General features: G+C 43.3%; 1 protein-coding gene across 1 annotated transcript in view; it reads left to right on the top strand.

Annotated features, from left to right (window-relative positions):
• ABCB11 (ATP binding cassette subfamily B member 11) overlaps nucleotides 1–19,789 on the top strand; it is a 443,062-nt gene that overhangs the window by 289,827 nt on the left and 133,446 nt on the right. The gene's annotated exons all lie outside the window — the stretch shown is intronic.

The following is a 19,789-nucleotide window of genomic DNA, read 5'->3' as shown; positions in this document are numbered from 1 at the left end:
GTGCATTGCTTGCCTCTAGCCATCACAGCCGAGATGCCGCCTGATGGAGGGGGCGCGAGTGCCCCGAGGTGACCTGCAAGAATAAGAGCTGCGGGGCTACGAGGCTGAATTGAGCAGGCACTCTGGGATTACCGGTAGACCTGCAGTGCATTAAGCACGGTGACTTCAACCCCGGGGGGCAGAAGCAGCAGGCCTGGTGGCCGGTGCAGTTTGCGCCCAAGTCTGAGGTCGCCAGCAGGGAGTGGGAGCTGACAGACGGCCCAGCTGAGTCTTGATCTTGCACATTACACCTTACTGCCCCTTACTCTCTCTTCCATACGCTGGCCCACATCAACTATATCCTGGTACCCCCTGGCATTTAGTGCTATTAAGTGTTACAAAGTGGCATAGTGGCACAACTTTACTCACAGCTTCTTCCTGCCACCGACGGTTTGACTTTACTCTGCTGCTCTACCCTACTGTGCTGCTTATGCAGCTTCACACTCCACACTGATTTGTGATGTTCTTGTGCCCCCCTACTAAGTTAATGCCAAAGACTGTAGCCGTGGTCAGGAAAAGCTGCTGGAAAGCACTGAAGGCCAGATAGCCAGAAAGCTACACCCAGCCAATCAAAGCTGGTGGGGGGTGGGGGAAGGTGGCAGCACTTTCAACAATGTGGCTGGCTACTGTCACTCATCCAAACATTGATTTAGTATGCAGGAGATCGCTACACTGATGCAGCTCGCAAACAGCTGTGTTGAAAAACAAAGAGCCACAGACATCATCATTTCACTTGCATTCAACAAGGCCCTTATAAACTCTTTAATTCCCTTTTCTTGAAGTGGAAACTTCCACATAGCCTGTCACACAGGCTCTTCAACATGAGGCTCAAAAATATTAGACCAAATGGTGGCACTATAGCAACTGCCAGGAGGCGTCAAACTCAAGCTCAATTCCAAAGCAAAACAAACAAAGGAAGGTGAGGTAGGCATATGGCACCTCTGCAAGTTCACCAGGCCATACAGGCCCAAAGCAGCATCCCCATTAAATAAACAGCAGCCTCCCCACTAAATACTAAAAGTCAACTAAAGCTGATTTTCCATCAAGCACTGCTTCCTCCATGCCACAAAATGATCAACACCAGCCCCAACTCACCCAGTTGACCTCTCGACCATGCTTAAAGAGGTTCCTCTATGCTGTCTATACCTTCTGCTGCCTAAAGGGCCAACAACCAGGGCAGGATATCTGCAGTAATTCCATTACTGAACTTCTTTCGGATTCAAATTCACCAGTTCCCAATGCCACAGACCTAACAAAAACTATTAACTCATCATCAGCACTGCCATCTTGTTAGACCTGACAGCCTTAGGGTGGTCACCCCTAACTTTTTGCCTGCCTCCCTCCACGTTTTGGGCACTGTTTTTGCTGGTTTTAGGACCCTGCACAATTTTACCACTGCTACCCAGTGCTAAAGTGCATATGCTCTCTCCCTTTAAACATGGTAACATTGGTTCACACCCAATTGGCTTATTTAATCTACCTATAAGTCCCCAGTAAAGTGCACTACGTGTTCCAGGGCCTGTAGATGAAAGGCTAGCAGTGGGCCTGCAGCACTGATTGTGCCACCCACATAAGTAGTCCCTTAAACATGCCTCAGGCCTGCCATTACAAGGCCTGTGTGTGCAGTTACACTGCCACTTCGACTTAGCATTTAAAAGTACTTACCAAGCCTTAAACTCCCCTTTTTCTACATATGAGCTACCCCTAAGGTGTGCCCTAGGTAACCCATAGGGCAGGGTGCTATGTAGACAATAGACAGGGCTTGTACCTGTGTCGTTTACATATCCTGGTAGTGTAAAACTCCTAAATTCGTTTTTACACTGCTGTGAGGCCTGCTCCCTTCATAGGCTAACATTGGGGCTGCCCTCATACATTGTTTGAGTGGTAGCTGCTGATCTGAAAGGAGTAGGAAGGTCATATTTAGTATGACCAGACTGGTGATACAAAATCCTGCTGACTGGTGAAGCTGGATTTAATATTACTTTTTTAGAAATGCCACTTTAGAAAGTGAGCATTTCTCTGAACTTAAATCCTTCAGTGCCTTACAATCCACGTCTGGCTGGGCTTAGTTGACAGCTCCCTTGTGCATTCACTCAGGTAGACCCCAAACACAGGATACTCAGCTTCACTTGCATACATCTGCATTTTGAATGGGTCTTCCTGGGCTGAAAGGGTGGCGGGCCTGACACTTACATGTCAAAGGACGGTAGCCTGTCCTCACACAAAGGACTGCCACACCCCCTACTGGGACCCTGGCAAACAGGATTGAACTGAAAGGGGACCTTGTGCACTTCTAAGCCACTCTTTGAAGTCTCTCCCACTTCAAAGGCACATTTGGGTGTTTTATCAGGGCCTCTGCCCCTTCCAACTCAGACACCTCCTGGAAAAGAGAACCTGAACCAGAACCTGCATCCTGCCAAGAAGACCTGCCTGGCTGCTCAAAGGACTCACCTGTCTGCTTTCTGTGAAGGATTTCTGCCTTGCTGTTGCCCTGCTGCCTTGCTGCTCTCTGGCTGTGGTGAAGAAGTGCTCTCCAGGGGCTTGGATAGAGCTTGCCTCCTGTTCCCTGAAGTCTCAGGACCAAAAAGACTTCATCTCTACAAGAAGGACTCCTTGTTTGGCGAAATTTGACACACAATCTGCCAGAAATGACACACAGCCTTGACCGCGGTGCAAATTCCACCGCACGCCGAATCAGAATGACGCAGCCTGACTTTGCATCAAGGAGATCGACCCAGCGCCAAAGTAGCAACTAGAAATTTGACGCACGGCCCTACCGGATCGATGCACAGCTGAGCCAGAATGACAAAGCCGACTTCCAGAGAGGGCTCAATGCAGCACCTGCCGTGCGGTAGAAAATTTGATGCAATGCCCACTGGATCAACCAATTCCTCACCCACAAAGAAATAAGATAACTTTCTGTGCGTAAACCAATCACTGAAGGTAATTTTCAGTCAAAATTACACATCAGGCAGTCAGAATAGCATCCTGAACAGGGGAAACATCCTTCGCCTCCTACAACACATTCCCATCCTGGCCAGCCTCCAGTACAATGACATTCTTAGCATCCAGATTGCCAGACTTCTGACATCAAGGAACACAGAATCAATGATTTGAAACCTGGAGATCTCTGCCAATTGCAACCCAAGTTCCTAATGAATCAAACTCTTTGTGTCACAGGGTATAGATATTTGGTCAATGCAAACAGAAAAATATCCCATAATCTGAACAGCAATCGTCTTCTTCCAAAACACAATCTGGCTCAAAGTATTTTACAGGAGCAATAGGCCTCACTAGTTTTAACTGGATCAACAACTTCAGGATTCAAGTCTGCCCAAATAAAAGCCAGCAGCGGAAGCATGTAGTTCAAACCACTGAAAGCACAATGCCAGAAGCAGACTGGGGCTGGATTGCAGCGTTGCTATCCGCCAGTTCGAACCACTGTTCCTAGCAGTTCTAATAGAAGCCCGCCTACATGGCCAGCTCTCCACAAGTCCTACCTTGCCATCATCAATTGGAATTTAGCAGGCCTAAAAAGTTATGTACTGCAAGCTGTGGTGTAAAAATTTATAAAATACACTGATCTCCACTTCCTATAGGAAACATGTCCCCGATTCTGATGGCAGGTTTTTATCTACATAAACTGGGTATGAAAACAAATTATTTTGGGCACCCATCAGGCAGCCTCACAATCTGCATTGCAACAAATGATAATCTCCGCGCAGCTGCAGTGAAAACAGATTGTCCATCAGTACTGGCAGCCACCACATTCTGTTAACTAATGTGCATCTAAATATCCTTAGAAGCTGCAGGAATGCTATGATTTCGTCCCTCTGCTTGGTACTTTCTGACCTTGTCTTCAGATTTCCCATGAATGAGCTTATAATCATCAGTGACTTCAACATTCTAAATTGTGATCAGATTGCAAAACTGGACATGGTTCCAGTGTTCCCTTACCAGGAGACACATCAGCCTGGCTAAAAACCCATGAGCTCCCGTCTCTGCACCAAAAACAAGTCTGCAATAAAATTATTAATAGACTTGTGCATTCATTTAGAGGCATCTTCACACCAGACTAGAATTATGTTGTTAGGTAATATGTCAAAGATTGGAATGTGACAAATGGTAGAACGTGTGTGTGAGAGCGAGATGAGAAAGTTGGATGTGAGACTGACGGTTAGATCGAGAGGCAGATAAGGAGAAGATGGATCCATTTGTACCTGCTTGCTCTGTTATATTTGTTACTTCCTGGAATAAAGAAGATATTGTAACAAGAACAAGTTGATCGTGATATAACAGAAATTGGTAACGACTGGGAAATAAGCAGATCAGGAGCAAGCAGAGATTTGGACGTGCCTAGCTGTAACTTTGGTTTTCTTTCTGGTCAGTTCATGGGTATTCAGTCAGGCAGTGAGTGAAATTTGGATGTGATTTGTCACTTACCTCACTGTGGACAGTTTGGTGGGTCCTATCTCCTGATGATAACACAACACGCACGGTCCTCGTGCAAAGTATTGTGTTGCTCACATTCAATGCGCAGCTTCTGAGCTTACCTGCCGTCTGGAAACCACTCGGCGTATTCGTGATTTACGTGCGGCCATCTTGGGAGTACTGAGGTACACTGGTGGTTACACTAATTTTGTGTGGTTCACTCAGAAAACAAAGAATTGGGATATTTTTGCAAGTCTTTTCGGTGATTCGCACACCATATGAACTTCTAAGGTTGAGCTTCTGTTACTGCCTTCTTGTGTGTGATTTATGTGCTGTCATCGTGAAAGGTCAAGATTATATTGATGATTCGCACACCAATGCGGATCATATAAAATAAATACATTTTTGCACCACTTCATCAGTGATTCGCACACCATGTGAACCTTGATTTTAGTTTGACATCAATGATTCCCACATTTTTCACATTGTAGTGACTTAGGCCCTCATTCTGAACATGGCAGTAATGACTGCCACGCCGGCAGTGGCGTTCATTACTGCCAATGGCATGGCGGTCCAGACCACCATATTCTGAACACAGTAGAGAACTGGCTGCAAAGCAGCCAGTTCACTACTACCCACCGCCAGGCCAGAATCGACCGCCGGGCCAGCGGTAGGCACTTTCGACCCAGCGGTGGAGGCCGGACCGGCGGTGGGATTATGATCCCATTTCCACCAGGGGTTTCCTAGCAGGATACCCCACCAGATAATCCCTGGCGGAAGGCATACAGGTAACAGGAATTCTCATTCCTGTCACCTGTATGTGACACGCCAGGCCCCACCCTAGCCAATACCCCCACCCATCCCCCAAGCCCCTAGAAATTCCTCCACCCCCTGAACCCTGAAAACCGACCCCCCATCCTTCGTTCCCCAAACCTCCCCGTAGGCCTCCCAGCTCCCCCATCACCATCCCCTACTCACCCCCGCCATACAGGCCCCCGAAAACCCAACCCCCCACATCCTCATGCACCTATACACCTACATGCACACATGCATTCATACACTCGGACACACACCCCCCTTCACAAACACTCACACACACACCCATGCACTCACACACACATCCTCCCTTCCCTCTCGGACTGCACTTACCTGTTCCGTGGTGCTGCTCTCAGAGGGAACGGACTCCTTGGATGCTGCTCCGCCGGCATCGCCACGTCTCCGTACACTGCTACGCCTATAATTGCATCATTATAGGCGTGGCGGGTATGGACTGACGTGGCAGTGAGGGTGGAGCAGCATCCACCCCCACCACCGACCGCTAGCATGGTGGGCTTCACCGTGCATCGAAATATGGCTGGATGCCTGCCGCCGCCATTGGCGGTCTTCCGTCGACCACCAGCATGGTCAGCGGCGGGATATCCCGTCATGTTCAGAATGAGGGCCTTAGTTTTAAAAGTAGATTTTTATATTTATACTGGTTACAAAGTCACTTGTTGGTGTTAATATGAGTCAACAAACTTTCACGTTGAGCCCACCACGAGCGTTTTGGCCTGCAAGTGCACAACCAAGTTAAAAATGGTCAGAATGGAAAGAGTATTTTTTGAAGTACATAGATACTGTTGACTCTGAAGGAAAAATGTCTTCTGAACATAAAAAGCGTATTCTTTTCTATTCTTTGGGTCCACAAGGGCTTAAAATGTAAAACAAAATGAATAAAACTGTTTCGGGTAGTGGTGATGATAATACATTTATTAGCGCTATAAATGATTGTGATAAACATTTTGCTTCAAAAGTCTGTATAGGTATCACACGCTACAAGTTTTTTCAAAGGAAGCAATTGGAGACAGAGAATACTGATGAATATGTTGGTGAATTAAGGTTAGCTTCCGATTGTGCGTTTGGTGGATTGTTGGAAGATCTTGTTCATTTTCAAGTAGTCATGCATGCTGCAAATCCTGTTATTCAGGAAAGGTTATGGATAAATGGTGATACTTATTTGGAAGACATATTGGCTACAGTACGTAAGGCTGAAACATCTAGTAGGAGTGCAAGTGCCTTAAGGACTGAAACAAAAGACGAGGGACTTGTAGAAAAAATCAAAGATCATTCTAAACAGAAGTTTGCTGTAAGAACAATTTTGAGGGAAAAAATAGGAAAGAGCCTTTGAAATGCCACAGATGTGGCAATTTAGATCATTTGATGTTTGCAAAATCCTGTCCTGCGAAGAAGGCTAGATGAAATTCGTGTGGAGTTATTGATCATTATACCAAAGTATGCAGAAAAAAAAACAAAGTAGTGAAATGTGTACAAAACGACATTGAAACAGACAGTGATGCTAGTTGTAATGATGAGGATATTTTAAAAATTAATACTGATTTAAAAAAGAAATTAGTTTTAAACATCAGTGAAGGTTGTTTGGTTATAGAGAACAAACCAGAATGCTGTATGAAGATTGGTGGAGTGAATATCAGAGTATATGCTGATTCTGGCTCACCTTACTCCATCATTAATGAGGACGTATGGAGGAAAATGTTTGCTTAAAGTGGATGGAAAATTACTTCCCTCAGATATTAATCCAGGAGGTTATGGAGGATAAATAATTGACATAAAAGGCTACTTCAGTGGGGAAGTTAGATATTTAAAAAAAAGGGCCATTGGTTCTTGGTTGGAGGGACCAGAAAGACTTACATATAAAATTCAATCCCAGTGGAGTTGAACAAGTGTTACTTATGGATGAGAGTACAAAACAAGGCAATAGTCTACTTGAAAGATTTCCATTAGTTTTTCAGAAAAACATTGGAAAATTAAAAGGCTTTGAACACAATATAAAACTTAAATAAGGTTCCACCCCAAAAATCCATAAAGTTAGGAATGTTGCCATAGCTTTAAGAGATGATGTTTCAAAAGAGTTAGAGATATTAATTAACACTGATATAATTGAACAGATTGAAGCATCTGAATGGGTTTCTCCTCTTGTTGTTGTGAAACGTAGTAATGGAAAATTTAGATTATGTTTTGATTTGAGCCATCTTAATAACAAAATAATTGTTGATCATTTTCCATTACCTAAAATTAATGAAATGTTGTTCTTATTGAAAGGTGCCAAATGGTTTTCCACTATAGACTTGTCATCAGCGAATCATCAAATTCCTCTTGCAGAAAATAGCAAACAGTACACAGCATTATCATGAAGGTTGTTATCAATATAAGAGAATGCCGTTTGGTCTGGCATCTGCAGCAACTGTTTTTCAACGGTTAATCCATCACTTATTTGGCAAAATGACTCACATGAAATTCTTTCAGGATTACATTTTAGTGTTTGGGAAAAACAAAAAAGAACATGACAAGCATTTAATAGATGTTATGAAAATTCTTGAAAGTAATGGGTTGACTGTTGAATATTCTAAAGTTCCTTTGCCAACAACAATGTTACTTACCTAGGTCATATTATACATGGAAAGGGAATAAAACCAAAACCACATTTGGTAGATGCCATTAAAAATGCACCAGCTCGTAATAGTGGGGAAGACATGAAATCTTTCTTGGGGTTAGCAGAATGTTGTTCCAAGTATATTCCTAAGTTTGCTCCTAGAACCTACAACATCCGACAATTATTGAAAAATAGAAATACATTTGAATGGACCTCTAAGTGTGAGGCGGATTTTAACAATATTAAGGAATCCTTAAGTAATCTAGCATCACTTAAAAGTTTTGATCCTACAGATCACAGTATAATAAAAATGGATGCAAGTAGCAAAGGTTTAGGTGCAACTTTATCTCAAAGGGAAAACGATGGGACTGAAAGAACTATTGCACATGCTTCTCATTCACTATCTCTTACGGAAGACAAATACTCTGTTATTGAGAAGGAAACTCTAGCATGCGTATGGGCTGCTAGTCATTTTAGAGCTTTTATTTGGGGTAAATGTTTCACATTACTTTGCAATCATAAACCCTTGGTGAGAGTTCTCATACTGAGGGAACTATTACTATGTCTGCAATAGTTGCTCGTTTAGCTATCAAATTACAAGACTATTTGTATGATATTGAGCATGTTTCTGGAAAAAATAATGTTATAGCTGATTTTTTGTCTGGAATGCCAAAACAATTGGAGTTTTCTGAGGATGATATATGGAACTCGGATCAAGTAGCTTATGTTCACGATTATGGAAACCTGTGCATAAGGGAAGATGTATGGGTTACAGAATGTAATAAGGACAAAGATTTGAAATTATTTACAGATTTCATCAGGAGCTCCTGGCCACAGAAAATCAATCTTGATTAGTCTTTAAGACCTTATTGGGAGGTCAGACTAGAACTTAGGGTGGAAGGTGACAATGTCTTGAGAGGTGAGAGGGCAATTCCTCCAAAAAACATGAGGAAATCAGTTTTGAGGTTATGTCATGAAGGGCATTTTGGAATTGTGAAATCCAAACAGATAGTAAAAGTGTCATTTTGGTGGCCTGGATTGAATATGGACATGGAGAAATTTGTGCGTGATTGTGAAGTTTGCAAATCGGCTGAAAAGTCGTTATTCACAATGAAACCACTGCCATGTGTAGTATCTACTCCCAATTCACCAAGGGAAAGTGTAGCTATCAACATAATGGGACCTGTAGGATTTGACCAAAAGTATATTTTGGTTCTCATTGATCTATTTTGATTCTGATTCGGTGTTACAATTTTTAGATCAAACATTTTTGAATGAGGGCATCCTGAGTTCTATTTTAAGTGATAATTGGATACAATTCACATCTAGCAAAACTAAGGAGTACTTCAACAAATTGGGCATAAGGCATAGAACAACTTCCCTTTATACCCCTAACAGCAATGGTGTGGTGGAACGTTTCAATAGAGTTCTAAAAAACACTATTCAATATGCCAAATTACGTGATGATTGGGAAATTCAGGTGCAAAAAATGGGTTGGGCATACAAAGTATCAGTTAACGAGGCAACTGTTTTTTGTCCTTTCATTGTGATGCGTGGGAGAAATCCTAGAACCAAATACATACCGGGTTGGTTATTCAAAACCAATTTGGTACATTGGTCTGAAGATGTAGTGATTAATAATATGAAATTGTTACAGTCAAAGAGAAAAGCATTGTTTGATAAAAAACATGGTACTAAAGAATGCAATATTCAAGTTGGTCAATGGGTTAGAATTAAGAAACCTGGTAAGGTTGCAAAATATATCAGCAAATTTTATGAACCTTTGGAAGTAGTAGAGGTTTTAAACAATGCAGTTCATCTAACAGACAGTAAAGTGTGGAATCTTAAAAGAATAGCGAGAAATGTTCTGCACCCTTCAAAGTGCAACAAGATAATATGGAAGACATGTTCATGAATGGGCATCAAGATAGTGCAATTGTTAATGATAATTTGTCAATGGATATCAATGTTAATAAGGACATCTTACAAGACAGTTCGGATGATGTTAATAAGGACATCTTACAAGGCAGTTCAGACTCACAAGAACCCATGGCTGTTAGTTCTCAAATTATGCCAAGGGGAGTGAGTAATTCAGAGATTAGCGAAATGAGTAATGCTGATAATGACATTCATCACCAGGAAGATTTAAGTGACAAGAAGGTCTAAAGGAATAGGAAACCTCCTGTATGGTTAAAAGATTACATTTCTGATAATTTTCCTTTGAAACAAACAATAGCAATTTTGTTCTTGAAATTTACAATAGGTGCTGAGTTATAGTATGTTGTAACTTTTGTTTTCTTTTCCTTACGTTATGTTATCATTAGAAAAGAAATGTGTTTGAAAAGTGGGGGGGATGTGTTATGTTGTTAGTTAATGTGCCAAAGATTGAAATGTGACAGATGGTAGAACGTGTGTGTGAGAGAGCGAGATGAGAATGTTGGATGTGAGAGTGACGGTTAGATGGAGAGGCACAAAAGGAGAGGATGGATGCAGTTGTACCTGCTTGCTCTGTTATATTTGTTACTTACTGGAGTAAAGAAGATATTATAACAATATCAAGTTGATCGTGATATAACAACTACACCTTTTCAAGCACACGGCTGCTAGCTCAATGCAAATCTTACACCTTAACGGAACACAATGAAAGTGATCATTCCCAGTGATCATACAGTTCAACCTGGAGCTCCCTACTTGCCAAACCTTAAATATATTAGGCGAGCCCACAGGTTTGGAAAAAACACGCTGATCAGGTGATTAAAGTGAGGAGAGATGCAGCTGGACACATTTAGCAGGTGGAAGATGAAAGTACCAACTATGTTTGTCAGCTCGGGTATTAACAACAGAATTGGCCTTAATCACAGATTCAGTGTTCTGCCACCTTGAGGGCAAGAGAAAACAACACCCAACAAGCTTTAAGGAACAGAGCAAGCAAAACGCCTTTTGATTTTCCACTGAGTAAGATTAAGCAAAAATGCTCTGAATGCTGTCTCAAAAAGGTATAGGAAATACAAAAACAACCAGGCTGCTCTTCAAGAGTTATGCGACAAAAACACCCCTCGCATTCTGCTGTGGAAGATGAAAGTAAGGTAAATGGAGTCAGAATGGACCTATTTATTCTCCCTCTTGCCTAGTGAAAATCAAAAGTAGTTTTGGCTCTACATCAACACTTCTGCTCTCAGAGCAGTGCTTAATTTGAGCCGCTAGTTTCTGGTGCAGGGCACTGCTACTTATTTTTGAGGGCCGACACTTATTTTTCTGCTTCAAGCATTTACTGCGAGCAAAAGACACATATGGGAAAGATGGAGGAAGAGAAAAACGAGCAAGCATCACAAAGGGAAAAAACAGGAAGCTGCAAGAGTGAGCTGAAGGGGCAGGGAGTGGCTGTAAACGGATTAGAGAGGCCCAAGATGTCTTCAGGATTACGCTGCCTCAGTATTCAGCACTCGCACATTTAATTGCAGCAGTGTTGTGTTTCAGAGGGGAGGTTTGGGCACAAGCACATTTTTATTTACAAATGAAGCACTCTGTCAAAGGGAATGGTGGTACAGCAAGAAAATGGGTTGAATTAGTGCAGAACTCATATGTATACCCGGGGGCCCCAGCGACGCACAGTGCAGCTGATACAAGGAAGAAATTAGACCTAGACAATGAAGAGGTAGCAACCAGTTATTTGATATTTAAGGTAAACTCTGTGATTAAAGCCAATACAGCCATGAGAACCAATAGGGCCCCTCATCCTAAAGGGTTCCCAAGTGCACTCTTTAAGCCCTATGCTGAGTTCTAGGCTGACTGCCTCACTCCCCTGTACATATACTGTTTAAAAGCGCAAAGGTTCCCCAATCTTGTGAGGGATCTAGCCATCTTTTAATTCCTAAAAAGGGGCATAATGTCACCCCAGGAAACTACAAGCTAATCACTTTACTCAACGTTGAGGCGAAAACATGCGCCAAAATTCTATTTCATGAAGATGAAAAATGGGTGGTCCATACCAATATCATAGCCTTAAATCAAACTGGTTTCAGCCAGCATTCTTCCACCACTGACCACGTACTATATAGAGATGACCACCAGCCCAGTGCTGCATGCATGTTTTGTGGATTAATCTGCTGCTTTTGACACCGTCGACCACAATCTCCTTTGGGTAAAGCTTTAAGATTGGGCCATCCCTGCAAGTCTGTGCAGAGCTATTATCGCACTGTACTCAGATACTTGGGTCAGTGTCAAGTCTAGCACAGACAACTCAGTGACCCAGAAAATTCAGGACAAGCAAGGGTGAGATCGGGCTCAAATGTTGTTTGATTTATACACCACAGACATAGGTCATTTACTAGCAAGGGCAGACTCAATACCACCAAAGATCAGCTCCATCAGGTATCCAATGATTCAATACACAGACAATCTGCTTATACTAAATCACACAAATATTGGTCTGCAGCAGGCACTCAATGAGCTCTATTCCCATAATATAGAGAATAAACTGACAGGTAATGATTTTTGGCCGGTACAAAAACAAGAGGAATCTAAGATGGCGTCTTGGAAACCAATGAATTACTCAAACATCTAAATGAAACTTCCTTGGTGTATGGTTCATGTATACAAGCAAACTGACTCTTCATCTCAAACATATTAACAGGAAGGTTCATGCAGTCCTATATGCCTTATGCAGATTACATCAACATCTATACTCCCCAACTTCAGAGGCCATACTCCAAGTCACTCAGGCGAAGCTGCTACCCAACCTTGCGTATGGTCAACATGCTTGCCCAGGGGCATTTACTTCAACACTGGATAAGGCACAGTGCCAAGCTTTCAGGATGTTGTTTCATCTCCCAAAATAAACTCAACACTCACTACTTCACTTGGAGTTTGGCCTGCACAGCCAAGATGCCAAATGTAAGGCTGCCTTCCTTAAGTACTACAATGCAACGCAACATGCCAAACCAGACCCCCTAACATTCTCTGAGAAATATATGTTGTCCCATCCAATCCATGATCCTCATACCTCAAAAAGGCAGCTTCTGCTGTAGAGAATAATCTGGAAATGCTGAAGGCTCTAAACGTTCCCTATCCCACTATTAAAAGTTCCCTGAGGAAACAGATCACACTTAGCTAGAAGAAAACATATGTGGCAAACTTTCACTCAATTTCCTATGCTGCTCCTATCTTAAAATCCTACAAGGACACAAAACTGCAACCATACTTGAAGTCAGCATTAACCAAGGTAACCAGGCACTGCATCCTCAGAGCACCACTCATGGTCCTTCCAATCAACATCTGCCTTGCAGATTCTGTAATTATAAAAAAGAATCCACGGTAAACCTACTACGCTGCTGTCTGAAGTTTTATCTGCACGTCACACTTTATTAAAACCAATGTTTATGTGAAAGGGGGTCTCTACATGCAAGAAGGCATTGGAATTTTACAAAGGGATCACAACCATACATATGCACTTAGCTCTCTTGGGCAAATTTGTTAACAAGATCTTTATTGCCATTGTGGAGTGAAGGATCTGACCGTGTTGGTCACTGCTTTTGTTGAAGTATTTATATTATGAAGCCATTTTATTTCCTTTGTAACATGCTCAATTTTTTTTCTTTGTTTTAATCATAGACTGACCTTTACATCCTCCTAGAGTTGTTATTGTAATTTTATGATCTCTTTTTCATAATTGTACCAATTTTGACTAAATGACACAAATAAAATATTCATTCATTCATAGTAACACTTGGAGGCAGCCCTATGATTCAGGCCTGGTTCTAGCAGGGATGCTGGGTGTGCCAGACCCTCCCAAGGTAGTCACACGACCCTGAAACAGATTTTTTTTAATGATTCATCCTTGCTTTCTGAGTTTATTGTTTACGTTCATGAAAAACAGCAATGCATTAGGCTACTTGAACTGTCTGGGTAGAAGTGTGAAGTCTGTTGGGGGCACCTGTGAAGCTCACACTGTATCAAAATAGACCCACATGCCTCTATTACACAGTACTTAAGAGATGGCATATGACCAGGGCCACTGAAATTATGTGATTCTCCAGCTATGTTCTTTTCCACATAATAATGGATTTGCTAGATTTATCACATAATCCATCATTTGCCACATAAATTGTAGAATTTAGCACAAAAAATGCATCTTTCATAAACAAATAAAAAATGACTAAAAATGTAGCAACAATTGTTGCTGCACAGCAGAAGGTCCTCTGCAAAGAATGACTGGCCACCTTTCAGCTATTTAGTTCTGTTTGAGTGTTAAATTGTTACTAGGTGACAGATTTCTCCAGACAGTGTTAGCAACTGTAAATATTACAAAACAGTGAAGTAATATTATCATAAAACTTGCAACAATATCCTGCATGATATGTCTTTTTTACCGCATAATTTAGTAAAAACTGCTGCATAATTTGATCCTCCAATGCTGCAAAATTGCACTTTCCCTACATATTGTAGAAACAACTTAATTTGAGTCTTGCTGTTCCAAGGAATGTAAATTAAAATGCATATACAATCAATTTATACCTTAGTAATAGTTTGTTTTATTTCCTTCCTGCTGTGACACAATTTTTAATTTGTGGCACTATGTGAAAGAAACTGGCAAGTAAAAATACTTTTATCAAGTTTCATGAACACAATACAAATACAGTATGAGCATGAGCAATGCAAGTTCCCATCATGCAATAAACACTACCTGTGGCTCTTTAATAGCAACACTGACAGCACGTACTGCCACTGTTGTGTCAACTCCCAATCTCCAGAAGCGCTAGCTGAGACTGCTGAAATAATTTCCAAGGAACTTAAGGTACAAACACCACAATTTGAAGGCAACAATGACTTTGCATTTATTCTCCCTCAGCAAATTCTCTCTTTATGACACATTAGTAGATAGGATTGGATTATTATGCTACTGTAATCCCTTGGGTCATACAATTATAAGATAATATGGTAGGCTAATACACTTGATGCTGACATGTTCCCACAATCTATGGCTTAGCATGTTCCATTATTCCATGTTTTACTTCTGACTCAAGAGTGGGAGAGCAAGCACTTTGAAGAAACTTATATTTCCTGCCATCTATATAATAGTTCTCAACTGCTAGGTGTCCCTGATGTGGATAAACAACTACGCCTGGGTGGAGTTCCACTCTGTTGTATACGTGGAGTTGGGTGAGCGGTGGACTTTGGGTAAATTGAGCTGTTTGCACTTATTTTCTATCATGCTGTAAAATCAGGGCGAACGACATCACGCGGAGCACCAGAGGGCACTAAATTTCTGAAAATCTACTCCTGTGGTAGCTTCCTCAATGCGAGCGGCAGCTTTCTCAAAAGTGGCAGTTTTCTCAACGTGAGAATAGCGACATGCCGCGACGTCCGTGTTCAGAAATCTCACTCGCCAACTTAGAGATTTCTCATGCTCATTCTTACCAACTTAACATAGGCGAGCCACCAGAGAGAAAACTCAATTCTGCTTTGCTTCGCTGAATTTTTCGTAACTGCGTGGAGAGTGGAGTGGGGAAAACACCACAAACTTCACCTGCAGAGCGGAAATTCTTTCCCTTCCCCTATGAACAACACTGTAAGGAAATGCCTCCTTGGCATGGTTACCCCCTGACTTTTTGCCTTTGCTGATGCTATGTTTTGAATTGAAAGTGTGCTGAGGCCTGCTAACCAGGCCCCAGCACCAGTGTTCTTTCCCTAACCTGTACTTTTGTTTTACACAATTGGCACACCCTGGCATCCAGGTAAGTCCCTTGTAACTGGTACCCCTGGTACCAAGGGCCCTCATGCCAGGGAAGGTCTCTAAGGGCTGCAGCATAGCTTATGCCACCCTGGGGACCCCTCACTCAGCACAGACACACTGCTTGCCAGCTTGTGTGTGCTGGTGAGAACAAAACGAGTAAGTCGACATGGCACTCCCCTCAGGGTGCCATGCCAACCTCACACTGCCTATGCAGTATAGATAAGTCACCCCTCTAGCAGGCCTTACAGCCCTAAGGCAGGGTGCACTATACCATAGGTGAGGGCACCAGTGCATGAGCACTGTGCCCCTACAGTGTCTAAGCAAAACCTTAGACATTGTAAGTGCAGGGTAGCCATAAGAGTATATGGTCTGGGAGTCTGTCAAACACGAACTCCACAGCACCATAATGGCTACACTGAAAACTGGGAAGTTTGGTATCAAACTTCTCAGCACAATAAATGCACACTGATGCCAGTGTACATTTTATTGTAAACTACACCCCAGAGGGCACCTTAGAGGTGCCCCCTGAAACCTTAACCAACTACCTGTGTAGGCTGACTGGTTCTAGCAGCCTGCCACACTCAAGACATGTTGCTGGCCCCATTGGGAGAGTGCCTTTGTCACTCTGAGGCCAGTAACAAAGCCTGCACTGGGTGGAGATGCTAACACCTCCCCAAGGCAGGAGCTGTAACACCTGGCGGTGAGCCTCAAAGGCTCACCCCCTTTGTTCCAGCACCGCAGGGCACTCCAGCTAGTGGAGTTGCCCGCCCCCTCCGGCCACAGCGCCACTTTTGGCAGCAAGGCCGGAGGAATTAATGAGAAAAACAAGGAGGAGTCACTGGCCAGTCAGGACAGCCCCTAAGGTGCCCTGAGCTGAAGTGACTCTAACTTTTAGAAATCCTCCATCTTGCAGATGGAGGATTCCCCCAATAGGGATAGGAATGTGACCCCCTCCTCTTGGGAGGAGGCACGAAGAGGGTGTACCCACCCTCAGGGCTAGTAGCCATTGGCTACTAACCCCCCAGACCTAAACACGTCCTTACATTTAGTATTTAAGGGCTTCCCTGAACCTAAGAATTTAGATTCCTGCAACTTACCGAAGAAGAAGACTGCTGAGCTGAAAACCCCTGCAGAAGAAGAAAGAAGACACCAACTGCTTTGGCCCCAGTCCTACCGGCCTGTCTCCTGCCTTCTAAAGAAACCTGCTCCAGCGACGCTTTCTCCAGGACCAGCGACCTCTGAATCCTCAGAGGACTGCCCTGCTTCCAAGAGACCAAGAAACTCCAGAGAACAGCGGCCCTGTTCAACAAAGACTGCAACTTTGTTTCAGAGGAGCAGATTTAAAGACCCCTGCAATCCCCGCAAGAAGCGTGAGACTTGCAACACTGCACCCGGCGACCCCGACTCGACTGGTGGAGAACCAACACCTCAGGGAGGACCCTCCGGCGACTCCGAGACTGTGAGTAACCAAAGTTGTCCCCCCTGAGCCCCCACAGTGATGCCTGCAGAGGGAATCCGCAGGCTCCCCCTGACCGCGACTGCCTGACTCTAAAATCCCGAGGGCTGGAAAAGACCCTGCACCCGCAGCCCCCAGCACCTGAAGGATCGGACCTCCAGTGCAGGAGTGACCCCCAGGAGGCCCTCTCCCTTGCCCAGGTGGTGGCTACCCCAAGGAGGCCCCCCCTTGCCTGACTGCATCGCTGAAAAGACCCCTTGGTCTCCCATTGATTTACATTGGAAACCCGACGCGTGTTTGCACACTGCACCCGGCCGCCCCAGTGCCGCTGAGGGTGTACTTTTTGTGTGAGCTTGTGTCCCCCCCGGTGCCCTACAAAACCCCCCTGGTCTGCCCTCCGAAGACGCGGGTACTTACCTGCTGGCAGACTGGAACCTGGGGCACCCCCTTCTCTCCATTGAAGCCTATGCGTTTTGGGCACCACTTTGAACTCTGCACCTGACCGGCCCTGAGCTGCTGGTGTGGTGACTTTGGGGTTGCTCTGAACTATTACTATTATCTCTTTTTGCCACTATCTTACCTCTAAGGGGAACCCTTGGACTCTGTGCATACTATTCCTTACTTTGAAATAGTGCATACAGAGCCAGCTTCCTACATAACACCTACTTGAGCTTATGGATTTTGAGGGGTAGAGTCTATAACCCGCTTAGGCTGGGAATTATTGTTTTTTCCCTATGGCTTACCACCAGGTTTTTCTTCACAGTGATGGACAGGAAAAAGGTTATTACATAATCGTCCTAATCGGTTGGCCAGGGCAATGTTCTTTCTCCTATAACTCCTACTCCATTGAGCTGTCAGAGAAAATATTCCATCAACAGAGCCAATGGGGCTCAGTCAACGGAATACATAAGGTTTGCATGTATCTACATGAAGCGGGCAGAGGGCTTGGCAGGCATGGTACTTCATCACAACTGAGTACCCTGTCTGCCAAACTCTACATCTGGCCCTTACTCATTTCTTCCACCCTTGGAGGAGAGCCAGAAAGTTTCAAGATAAAACCTTTGGCTGGCGAGGAGGTGAATACATACCAATGACAAAGCAATGTCAGTGACTGAAATCTACCTTAGTCCAGCTAGGGACATTTTCCACCAAAACCAAAGGATTCAGCAGCAAGTTACTAATGACATATCTGTCTTTGAGGGGCCCTCTCTGGCTTCAGTCTTTGTCCTTGCCCCATTGGAGGACTATGACTTTTAGAAAAGAGACTAAGGGATTGATTTAAGGTTTAGCAGAAAGGCTACTCTGTTGCACATACAAAAAGGTGACTTTTGTGGCAGACTGATAGTTCACCTACCTCAAGTTGAGACAGTTAGACAATTAGCTTTCTGTTGACGGAGCCTGATTGGCTCATTCAATTGAAAACTACATCCGATGGCCCTACAGAGTAGAAGCTGTCAGAGCAAAGCCATGACACCATCTCTCTATTTAGAGGAGACAGTGTGGTAATCTTTTTTGTCCGTCACACCAAGGAAAAACCTGATAGTTAGGAACAAAAACAAATAATAACCCCATGCCCTGCATGACATTTCCAAGGGTGTGGGACACTCTGAATGTGGGGGTCAATTTTTTTTTTTTCAAAAACAAACTCCTACTATGGAAGTTTTGTTTTGAAAAGCAAAAAATATTAAAAACTTGGTGGATAGTAGTCAAACTGATGGTGTCCATCCACCAATCTTTTTGTACATTGAAGGGAACTGCCATGACAGCTGCTCCTTTCAGAATAAAGAAATGATCGCTGGGGATGTGGTCATCTCTATATAGTCCACTTGTCTGCCTGTCCATCAAGGTACTACATCTGCCTGGGACTAAGGGCCCTGGTGGAGGATGAACCGAGTGCCAAGTTTCAAATTAGGCAATGAATCTGGCCCTAAGACACAAGGTAAATCTTTGACTGGGATGGCCTTTCTTGTGTATGCATATGCTGAAAATCTCCCATGGGCATTGGTCAATCATGGATTGTAACTTCTGCTTGTTGCTTTACTTTTCTAGAATTAATTTGCTTCAGAATTTAAAAAAAAACTTATTGTATAGTTCCCTAGTCCAATTTTAGTCTTTTTGATATCTTTTTACTTTTTGAATTATTCGCTCATTTTCTAAATCGATATGAGAATGTTATTATATTGTTTTCTTGACTCTAAAATCGTTGAAACTACTTGAAATTAACACACACTTCTCTGGGGTTTAAATGTTGTGTATGGCATTGCTCCAGGGACTGAGCAAAAATTCTCAGAAAACTGCATTTTTGTTAACCAGATTGTATTCAATAGCTGACAGTTTGAAAATGAGAACAAAACTATGAGGTAAATTGAAACATCTGAAAAATGGGAGGACAAAATTGAGAGTTAGAGCTGATTGAGCAAAGAAGAGGGAGCATTGTTGGTGACTCTCCCTGCAGACTAGCAATGAGCAGGTGGTGGGCGGGAATTGTACATCTCACCCACACACAAACTATGAACATACAAATCTCACCCGCCTTACCAAACTTGTCATCATCTCTTTTTTTGTGATGGGCACCCCATCCCTAAACTTCTGAGATATTATTAGGCAGGCTTGTCATTCCTGGCCTTAGTAGGTCAATCGGTATTAGTGGATCATCAATAGGAACAGTGGTCCAAATTATCACGTCATCACTGGTTACCTT

This window comes from Pleurodeles waltl, chromosome 3_1, assembly GCF_031143425.1.
Source record: "Pleurodeles waltl isolate 20211129_DDA chromosome 3_1, aPleWal1.hap1.20221129, whole genome shotgun sequence".
NCBI classification, from domain to species: Eukaryota; Metazoa; Chordata; class Amphibia; order Caudata; family Salamandridae; genus Pleurodeles; species Pleurodeles waltl.
This window is presented reverse-complemented; position numbering and strand designations above follow the sequence as displayed.